The sequence below is a fragment of the Antechinus flavipes genome, chromosome 3 (assembly GCF_016432865.1).
Source record: "Antechinus flavipes isolate AdamAnt ecotype Samford, QLD, Australia chromosome 3, AdamAnt_v2, whole genome shotgun sequence".
Taxonomy (NCBI): Eukaryota; Metazoa; Chordata; class Mammalia; order Dasyuromorphia; family Dasyuridae; genus Antechinus; species Antechinus flavipes.
The window spans coordinates 77,865,197-77,877,342 of NC_067400.1; positions in this window are offsets into that span (position 1 = coordinate 77,865,197).

A 12,146-nucleotide genomic window follows, 5' to 3' on the forward strand; every position below is an offset into this window, starting at 1 on the left:
TGGGAGGAATGAGACCTCCTTTTTTTCCAGGAATCAGTTGCTAGAGATAACTCAAGGAAACTGGAACCAGGCAGGAACCCATAGAAATACACACACTTGGTTTTCAGAACTGGGGGAGAGAGGAGGAGATCCCTCAACTGCAACAACTTTTCCAATGATTTTTTTGCCTTTTCATAGAACTGAATTGGTACTGATGAGTTCCACTCCTAATCTCTGGAAAGATCTCTGACACTTTTTCCCCCAAGAATAAATTACTCCTCTTCAAACTGGTAATATGGCCTGCCATCTAGAGCTTCTACAGGTGGAATAAGTTGAAGAGATGAGATTTCAATACAAACACTGTGACTCCAGATCCCATACTATTAGCTGCTTCTGGATGCTGGTATAAAAAAAAAAAACAAGTTGAACTCTTCTTTTCTCCCCTTCTCCCCAATTTAATTCTTCCCCTTCAGAATAAGAAAGTTTGGGTTTTTTGCAATTTTTCCCTCCCCAGTTTTATTCTTCCTCTCAATCCTTCCTCATTATCTAACTTTTTTATTTGTTGAGTTGTATGCATTTCAACAACACATTCTATATCTTCGATCCATTTCCCATAAGAAAAAAATTCTTCTGTGGTCTATTCCCCATTCCTTTTTCCATACTTTAACATTCTTTGATTCATTCAACCCAATTATGAAAAATAACCACTTTCACAATCCATCTTACTCCTTTCTACTCTAGTGCAGCCCTCATGTATTGTTTATTCTTTTTCCGCACTTAAAACCTTCAGAATATAACCAACTCATTTCCTGAAACTGTTTTCCTTACATAATTTTCTCAGTATCTTTTGAAAACATTGAAATTCTGAAGGAAAAATTTCCTTTTCTCCTCTAATGAGAATATTAGCACTACACTATCATACCAGTCCTTTAAAATGTGTATCTCAATGTTTCTATTTACCTCTGATCTTTTCATCAGAAATGAATGAAAACCCTCTTTTTTTAAATTAAAGGACTATTTTTCCTCCTAAGCTTATATTCAGCTTTGTAGGGTAAGTTATTGTTTATTATAAGCTTATCTTTTTTTGTCTTTTGGAATTGTATTCCAAGATCTTCTCTGGTATCTAGTAGAAGTTTCCAGGTCTTGTATGATACTGAACATAATTCCTTGCTACTCATACTATTTTTTTCTGAATCTTTGCATTATTTTTCCTTTTACTTGGGTGCTCTGGGATTGTGATATAACTAGGATTTTTATTTGGAGCCTTGTTTTAAGAAGTTGTCAGCATATTTATTTTACCTTCATGTTGTCCTCTGGTTCCACCAAATTTTTATTCATGATTTCTTAAAATAAAGTGTCCAAAATCCATGGTTTTTTCTTTAATTTTCAAACATTGTGTTCAGGACTTCAATGATTCCTAAACTATCTTTGCTTGATTTGCTTTCCAGGTTGATTGCTTTGGATAACAGGTATTTTCTATTTCATTAATTTTTTTTCATTTCATAATATTTCCTGCTGTTTCTTAGAGTCATTGATTTCTGGTTAGTCTAGTCTAGTTTTCAGGACTTCTGTCTTGATAAAGTTTCCCATTTTCTGTTTTGTGCTATTTATTTTCTTCCTAATACTTTCATCAAGAGGTTTTTTTTTTAATCTTTTGATGCATTTCTTCTAGAAATTCATGTAAAAAAACATTTTTCTTTGAATCTCTGCTTTCTGTTGTTATAAGTTGAATTTCCAATAATTTTTTTGTGCTAGCTCTTTCTTTGATGGTAATTCCCAGCTTGGGTTTTTGGTCATGGCGAGGCTCTGTCCCTCTGATGCACTTTTTAGTGTAATGATTGATTAAGCTAGATCTTACCCTGAGTTCTTTCAAAACTCCAAAACTTCTCACAGATCCCCCTGGATCTTTGGTGTTCGTAGTACTGAATTGTTAATGCTCTTTGTGTTTTTTCAAAACAGAATATTAGGGACTTAACAGCCCTTGGGTCTGGCCTGTCACTTTCTGAAGGCTATGGCAGTGTATTGGTCACTTGTTACTACTTGATGCTTCTCTACATTTCTTGGGGCTTCCAAATTCAAGGCTGTGAGACTTTCTGATCATACTGTGGTTTTCTTATGGGATGTTTCCTGCTCTTGTTGTCGCAATGCTTTATAAGTTATATATGTCTTTGATTAATGCTAGGAAAGTTCCTTTTTCTTATTTTCTATGGGTTTCTTGCTTATTCCTTGTGAATTTCTGGGATGAAATATGTTTTTTGCTATATTTTGTCTGTGATCATTAATCTTCATCATTATTTGATCTGGTGATCACTGCCACTGTGTGATTCTTAGCAAGTTGCTCAACTCCAATTGCCTAGATTGATATATGAATTGAGATAGGTATTGGGGATGTTGGGGAATTCACCTCACATTCTGGTAGCCATCTTACCCAAAAGTAATCATCATTCAATTCTTAAATGCCAAAGAAGGGTGCTTTCTCCTTTATACCTTTTTTTTGTCTTTCCAACTGTGAAGTTTTCTTTATTTATATAGGTTAGTGTTTTTTCTACTTTGCACTTAGGCTTAGAGAGATCTCTAAATACACTTATAGTGTCCAGGATCACATACAGTATATGACAGAATCAAAATTTTATCCTACATATCACTAAGCTCAAAGCCAGTTTTCTCTACAGGACACCATATTGTCTTTTATATATGCTTGTTTTAAAATATTCAAGCTTGAGTGTTTCTGTGATTTTTTGAGAAAACCCATGTAATGGGCAATGAGGGGAATAAAACTAGAAATGATCACTTTTCTTTGATTTACACTTAAGGTTTTCTATTATTTCTTTATGTCATCTAATTTCATTTGTAATCATGTTTATTTCCTGTCATGTCCTACATTTTTCTCTGAGTACTTCATGTCCTTGGTGCAAAACACTTAAAAAATCATAATAATACTTGACTTTCTTTTCCTTCCACATGTTGAGTTGGGAGAGACCAAAAATATTGCTGTTTTCCTGCTCCCTTATGAAGCAGAGTATCCCCATACGCTGAACAGAGACCTAACTAGGAGGTATTGCTAACAGTCCAAAAGCTATAATGATGCTGTTAGCTGTATTATTTGAAGCTTCTGTGAAATTCATCCTTTATCTAAAGGAATGAATGGGATATTAAAGGTAGAATCCAATTCAATTCAATAAATATTTATTAAATATATGCCTACTACATGCAAGGCATTGTGCTGGGGGCTAGAGGATACCAAGGCAAAAATGAGAAATCCCCTGTCCTCATAAAGTTTATATTCTTCTGGAATGTACATCTGCATCTCCCATCTCAATTTAACAAACATTATTTATTAAAATACATATTATTTGCCAGGAACTTGAATACCAAGAAAAAATGAAACTTTGCGATCCAGGAAATATGGAGCTAACAGCATTCTTTAGTGGTGAATTTAGTATAATTTATTTTGCTGATGGCCTTCAATAGCCACCCAGTCTCTCAAGACAATTCTTCTTTTCCAGAAAAACTGAAGTTAGTTCTACCAACTAAATATTTGGTTCAGTAAGTTCTACCAACTGAATTAGTTCCTACAAGCCTTCTCACTCATTTTAAAGTTAGAGAATCTGAGGTCATATGACATAATCAGCAAAACCAACAGTTCTCCTATGATCAAAGAAAAAGAAGCATTCACTAATTGTCAGGCTCATATAATCCTTGAATACACTAGCCAAGAACCAGTTGGTGATACTGGGTTTCTTTTTATTTCTTTTCAAAATACTCAAAAATGCAGCATAGCAGGTTATTTCACCAAGTCCTTGTTGAGAATGATTTATGTCAGTAGGATTAGGGCTTCAGGAGGGAAATACTTGATTAAAATGTCTGATTTGGGGAATTAATGCATATTATTTCCCTAAATTTAAAACTTAAATATCTAAATTTAAATATTTGACTAAAATTTCTAAGTTAGAGACCATTCCCACTTATATATATTTATATTTTATTACTTTTTTAATACTTTTAAAATCAGTTATAGTTCCTTATAAGTCTCTATGTGACCGTCCCTAGCACAGTATTCTTTATGTAAGCACCAGATAAATGTTTACTAAATTATTAAATATGTACTTTGAAGTCAAATTAGATGATGAATATTTTTTCTCTTATGCTCCCAGAAAACTTTTTTTTCTAACAATTCATCCTTTTTAGCATCCATTTATCTTTCAATTTAATTGAACTTTTTTCTAATCAGAAATTTTTTTAATATTGAAAAAGTGGAGAGAGGGAAAATTCATGGACAGAACCATGTTATTTTGAATGAAAATGATAACCCTCAAATACACATAAAGAATTAATTGCTAATAACTGAAAGTGGCTAAAGTGATAATTAACTTTTCTATAGATAGTGAACTGTGCATAAGAAATCACATTTAATATTTAATATTTAATTTTTTAAATATTTTTATTTAATCATTTGAAATGTGTCAATTGTTGAAGTGTTGCTTCAGATGTAGAATTTATCAAATTTCCCCAAAATTAATAAAAATAACAAGACTCAGTATTGACTCAACTTTGAGAAAACAGATACACTCAGATATTATTGGTGGCAATGCAAACTGATATGATCAGCCTAGAGAGCAATCTCTTAATTTTTAGGAACAGCCTCAAATTGTTGAAATCCTTTGCCTAGTAATCCCATTACTGGAACTGTTTTCTTTGCAAAATAATTTCTTCTCTCCCAATTATAAAGTTGTATGACTTTAAACTAATCTATTCTTTTTGTTGGTTTTGATTAATTTATTTAATACTTTATTTCCCCATAATTACATATAAAAGAAGCTTTTAACATTGATTTTTTTGTTTCCCTTCTCACTCATGGAAAATGTCATAGTCATGCAATCATGCAAAACATATTTCCACATTAGTTAAGTTGTGAGAAAAAACACAGACCAAAGATAAATAAACAAAAATGTGCTTTTTTAAAATATGCTTTGATCTGCATTTGGATTCTGTTAGTTTATTCTCTGAAAATGGATAGCATTTTTTATTATAAGTTCTTCAAAATTGTCTTAGATCATTGTATTGCTAAGAATAGTTAAGGCTTTCACAGTTGATCAATGTACAGTATAGTTGTTACTGTGTACAATATTGTTCTGGTTCTGCTCATTTTACTTTGCATCAGTTCCTGTAAGTCTTTTCAGGTTTATTTTCAGTTTTTTCAATGTGTCTGTTGCAATTTTATTTACTCAAAAATTTCAGAAGGAAATTCCTTTTTGAAAATATCAGAACAAAGCTAAGCCCCAATATAAGCCCCAAATATCATAGATTCTGATTTTGTGATGTACAATCAAAATTAAACCATCTCTATATCTTCCTCCCTAAAGATAGTCCAAAATGAAAAAATTAAATGTGTATCTGAAGTGATATAGAGTTTAACTATTATCACAAAACAGTTATTTCCAAATGATAATGATATCCACAATTAAAAATGAAAAATTCAAGCAATTACAATTATCTCTTCAAAAATATTCAAAATATTATGTCAAAAAGATATATTCAAGCATCATGTAGCCAACCAATGTCACTGAAGTTGAGTTCTTTGGCATTTGCCTAAGAATTAAATGAAAAACACAGTAGTGTAGTTGAAATAATCCAGTGTCAGAAGGGGTTTAGGATAATTGTGTTTCTGACTTTCTGCATCTTAGTTTCTTCATTTTAAAAATTAAGGTGATGTTACAATACTTACACAAAGAATTATTTGGAGTATTTTAAGAGTAGCAGAAATTTGTGAGTCATTATTCATAATCACAATGGTGTGAAATCTGAGTAGAATCAATCTGATAAACTTGTTTATACTTATATGTTAGAAACTCAATGTGTTATGTTTTCCAGGGGCATTTTCATTTGCAAAAAGGAAAAAGAGGGAAATGTTTAATTCAAGAGCAAGAAAGATAGTGGATAAAATCATTTTAAAGGAACCTAAAAGATGACCAAGATAGCATGGCATAGTGGATGGCTTCAGAGTCAGTAAGATTTGACTCCTACATATGACACATGCTGACTGACAAGTCACCTAACTTCTAAATGATTCAAGTAACTAAGACTGGAAATTGCAACAGATCCTAATCTGCTTTGATAGAATGAGTTTTCTCATTCTCACTCATTACTCATCCAGTTGTTCCATAAAACAATGAAATTATAACCCTAGTCCCTCTCCCTACCATGGAATAAATCAGGGATTGGGAATCTTTTTTCTGCCAAGGGCCATTTGTATATTTATACACCATACACAGGCCATACAAAATTAGAAGGCAAAGAGTGGAAAGGTGTTGAACCTAGCTTTCAGATCATCATCACCTACAATTGCCTTAGCAAATGATTTCACAGATCTTAAAGACCCATGGGCCAGATGTTCCCCACCCCTGAGAATGAAGGAAACAATGTGGTATAAGGCAAAGGCCAGTCTATTAGTTTAGAATCAGAGGGCTTTTGTTCAAATAATTCTGCTCTTGTGACTTTGACCAAGTCATTTAACTTCATTTTCCTTCAATTTCCTCATCTGTTGAAAGAAGGATTTGAACAAGATCACTTATAAATGGAGAGTCAGTGCTTGTTCCATTGTGCCCTGTGTTATGGAGGAGGAATAGCAAGCAGATTGAAGCATACATATAGGGAAATAAAATACAAGGAGACTGAAAAAATAAGAAGGATCCAGAATATAGAGAACTGTGTCAAATAAAGGACAGCAAGGTAATAAGGAATTTCTAGAATTTGGGAGGTTTTTTGGATAAGAGGAAAACATGATCAGATGTATACTTTAGGACCATCCCTTTGACATCCAGAGGGAAGAAGCATTGGAGTAGAAAAATATTTGAAGCAAAAACTAATTAGAAAGCTATTGTAATGAATTAGGCAAGAGGTATAGAGTATCTGTGTAAGAGAAGAAAAAGGGATAGATAATAGACAAATAGATATAGATATAGTTATGAAAGATGTGAACGTAGAAATGACAAAAGCTGGCAATGGATAGTATATATAGGAGAAGAGTTAGTGAGGAATCAAAAAGGACACCAAGGTTGCAAACCTTAAGCAGGACTTCTTAAACTTTTTCTACTCATGATCCTTTTGAGCCTAGGAAATTTTGACATGACCCTAGGTATATAGATATATATATAAAAGAGGTAACTAGATCAAACATTTATTGATAATAAATAATTAATTTGTGACTGCTATATTCAATTATAAGACAAACTACAGTTTAAGAAGTTGGGACTTAGGGGATTGCTCACCTTATTAAGAGATAACACTAAATACTTGAAAAATTATAGATTCAGAGAATGTTAGAACTAAAAAAGAACTTGAGAGATCCAACCTGTGCCTTTTATAATTTGGAATTCTGCTACTTTCTGAGATGATGTGTTTTCCCTTATGTCACAGAGAAAAGTCATAGTGGAACTGGAACTAGAGTTTATATCACTAGATTTCTGGATCAGTATTCTAACAACTCTATAACACTGCCTCCTTTTATTACCTGATTGTATAAACTTATTATTCCCATGATAAATAATCTTAATTCCTTTACTTTCATGCAGATGACAAAATGGATTATAACCAATGTGTGCTGGTAATTTCTGATTTCCTACATTCAAAATATGAGCTCAATTATTTACTAAGTAAATTTAAGTAGAGAAAGAATGCCTTTTCCAGACTATAGAGTTTTATTGCATGGACAATCTATAAAGCTTATCTATCAGTGTATATCTCTTGGACAGATATTGAAACTAAATAACAAACTATACCAGAATTGATCAAGAAGAAAAAAGCAGGGCCATATAATCTTTGGGAAGCTATAATTCTTTTGATGACACAAATTTCTCCCTGAAACAAGGGCTTATCTTTTTCAGATTAATATCCTACCAGTTATTATATTTGGGCGGAAATCATGGCATTCTATAAATTCTAAATATTTAAAGCTGAGGATCACCTAAAGAGCTGTGGAGAGACATGTGGTGGCCATGAACTAGCTGCAACCCATTATAAAAGAAAAATTATGTGAAAGAAGCAGGGGAATTATGCCATCAGAAAAATATATTGATTTATATCACAGCTAAATTTATCATAGGAAGAAAGGATGGGGCTCTCATATAGTAATAGAAAGACATAACCACATATTGGCTATGTGCCAATAACATCTACAAGATATCAAGAGAATCTGAAGAAGGCTCCCAGAAGATTAAATAGATAATCTACCATTGGGCCCTATGCTTGATTTATGGAAGGACACTGATGAGATTCCAGTTCTAGTGAAATGTTGGAGAATTATCAACTATGTAACAAGTTTTTTAATTCCTTACTGTCACCCAGAAAAACTCATTTCAGTATCATCTAAAACAACTAGCAATTTAGGGCAATAGAGTTGTTTTATGCTATAGAAATTTGAAAACAGAATCTGTTGATTGGTTCCTGTCTTATAGAAGAATTGAGGAAAGGAGCCAGTTGTTAAACTGTCAAATAGCAAAGGGATTCTCTACTGTTGAATAATAGCAAAGCCCTTGGTTGTCATTAAGATCAACTTTAGCATTGCTTTGGCCAAATATGACCAAGTGATTTAGCCAGTCTAAATGAAATGATATTTTACCATATTGCAAACCAAACTGAGTTTATGTCTAAATATGCTCAAAATAAAGGCTTGATCCAACTTTGTGAGGGGATACCCAAGATGTATTTTTTCTATAAAGTAATTTACTTCCCAATCTACAAAACTTCAACATCCCTGCCTAAAGATGATTTGAGATCATTTCTGAAGGATAACTGTATATGTAGAGAGAGACGTGACTCCATATTGGTTCACTGACCTCTGAGGTATTGAAGTATTATGAAACTTTGGAGAGACTTTTGGAAAAGGAAAGGGAAGTAATGAGAAAATTCAAGAGAGATGGATTAGAGATAAGGCTTTGGAATGGCTAATTGGAGTAATGACATGACAGAGACTATTAAGAGCACATTTGTCTTGTGAAATAGTTTTCTCCTTGCTCAAGATGAAATTTTCTTCTAATTCTCCTTTAAATTGGAACTAAAGATAACTGGTATATATACAGACACACACACAAATACAAACATACATATATATATACTGGACTTAACATATATTTTAACATATTTAGATGTATTGGACTATCTGACATCTAAGGGAGAGGGTAGGGGGAAGGAGGGAAAAAATTTGGAACAGAAGGTTTTGCAAGAGTCAATGTTGAAAAATTATCCATACATATGCTTTGTAAATAAAAAGCTTTAGTAAAAATAATAATAATGATGATGAATAAATAAATTTGGTGTTAAATTTGAGAAATAAAAAGGTAATTTAACTTTGGAAAAATTCAGTTGCCCTCAGCCCATTTCTTATCCAAAGTCCATCAAAAAAATGAGAATGGTATAACAGTAATGTTTATATAAACAACTTACATTTATATAAAGATCTAAAAGTTGTAAGGCACTTCACATATATTTTCTTCACTTAGTCATCATGGGCATCTAGGTGTTCTAATGGGCAAGAGTACATGATAAGATGTGTGTGGGAAGAGGGGAGAAGGATTTGCCCTGCAAGAGTGGAGTATGTATATCAGTGAGACCATTAATATATCAAAATATCTGTATGTGTTCAAAGCTCTGTGCTAAGTACTTAGAATAGAATGATGAAAACTGAAGAGAAAAAATAGAAAGGAAAAATTCAGTTGTTTAGTTGATATTGGACTAACCAAGAGAAAAGACCTTTGCAACATAATTTCATTAATTTTCTAATGGCTAAGCTTAAAGAGTCTTAGGACCTGTTGAATTTGTCCATCCACTTGCATCCATATTATATTAATAACTAATTATTATAATATTTATTATATATGTTATATATAATAAATATTATAATATAATTATAATAATATAATATATTAATATAATAGTGATATTGATGCAAGTGAATGAACAAATTAAAATAAAATCAAGAAGGAATAAATCCAAAGAGATAGTGATCCCTCAACTATTCCTTCTGATTGGTGGACAGGGGAAAATAGCCTATCCAGGAACCTTTCATACTTGGACCAATGAGAGGATGGTTGTTGGTAGGCTTTGGGTAGGTTCCTTTAATTACAGAAGAATATTCACCTGCTTAACTGCATTTTCTCCCTTCCTGTTCTGGCTGAAGCAATCCCTAGTTTAGCTGAAGAAGGGGGCCCAGCTTTTTCCCTCAGAAATGAAGATAAGAGAATTTGCTGGAGTCAGTTCCAGTCTCAAAGAATAAAAATATAGTAACACCTATCTACAATCTAGCCACAGGCTTTATTAATAGAATAAAAACGACTAGTGGAATATGCATTCATTAAAAATAAAGAATGAAATGAAAAATATAGCTCTTCTTCACTGCCAGTGTGGAGTCTTAGTCTTACTCTGGTTCTAGGAAATGAAGTACACACATAACCCTAACCGCAACCCAAGAAAATCAGCTCAGTCCAGAATTACTGCTCAATTATAAGAGGCCCCGGGGATTGAATATAGGTGTAGTTTTATGCTAAAATAGACAAAGTAAGACTGGGATCTTCTACAAATTCAAGGATAAATACTAGGATTGGGAAAATTCCTTTTATACCAGACTCTATACTCATAATTCAGTTAATATGCCATGAATTTCTGTCCACACTGTTAGATCTTGGGACATAAAGCCAGAAGTAGAGAAACTCTCATTCTAATGAGGGAAATAATCAGCACAATTATAAATATATACATAGCATATCCCAAATGAATGTAAGAAATTTGGGAAGGAAGTGACAGACACATCTAGAAGGATCAGGAAATGCATGTTGAAGCTGCCTTTTGAGTTCTTTTCAAGAAAACAGGGGATTTCAAAAGAGAAAGGTAAGAAAGGAGAACATTCCAGGAAAAGAACAGTAAGAATAAAAATGAATGTCACAACTACTAGAGACAAAACGTTTTTGTTTTGTTTTTTTTTTTTTATATGGCCTGGGTATTCTGCAATGGTACCGGTTAATAAAAATAACCAACATTTCTAAAGGACTTCAAAATTTGAAAAATGCTTTTCCTACATTAACTTGTTTGGACCTCACAATAGCTTTGTACTATGAATCTGACTGATACTACTAAAAATTACTAGCATTTATGTAGTGTTTTAAAGCTTAGGAAGCACTTTATGAATATTGTCTCCTTCTATCCTTCCAATAACCCTGGCATTGTTAGTACTATTATCTCCATTTTATATATGAGTATAACTACATGGTACAGTGGATAGAAGGCTGAGCTGGAATCAAGAAGATTGCTCTTCCTTGAGTTCAAGCCTGACCTGAGACACTCACTAGCTCTATAGCCCTGGGCAAGTCACTGAACTCTGCCTCAGTTTCCTCATCTGTAAAATGAGCTGGAGAAGGAAATGGCAAACCACTCCAGTGTCTTTATCAAGAAAACCCCAAATGGGGTCACAAAGAGTTACAAAATGAGTAACAACGACGACAACAACAACAACAACAAGTGAAGATATTGAGGCAAACAGAAGTTCAGTAATTGTCCAAAATTGTAGAACTAGTCAGTGTCCGAGGCTAGATTTGAATTCAGGTCTTCCTGATCTTAGGTACAATTATCTGTCCAATCTGCCACTCAACTGGATACAATAGTCATTATTATTTTCATTTTATAGAAGGTAAAGCTGAAGGCCTCAAAGATAAACTGATTTGTCCATATAGTTGGTCATATAGTTGGTATCAGAGGAGGGATTTGCTCCATATCTCACTGTCTCTATCTTTCTTAAGCATTTAACTGAATGAACATAATCTAGTGGACTGCTTTGTTGGCAGGTAGCACAGTCTAGATATAACTTTAGGAAAATAATTGAAAAGTGAACAGCAATTAATTATTTCAGCCCCCATAGGCAGGTTTTCTGCCTTCTGCCCCTGAAAGCAGTTCTGAGAGCCATTAAAAGGGACTTTGTGATTAGTTTTAATGAAATGCAGGAAATGTTATGGAAACATTTTGTATTCAGGAGTGCATTAGTTTGTTAATGATAGGGATAGCCCTAAAGACCAGTTTTCTCAGGTTAAGATGTCAGACCATATAGTAAAAATAATTATTTTCTCCATTTCTTTTGTGCTTTTCAATTATTTGTAGATGGCAATAAATAGAGGCCATTTCCT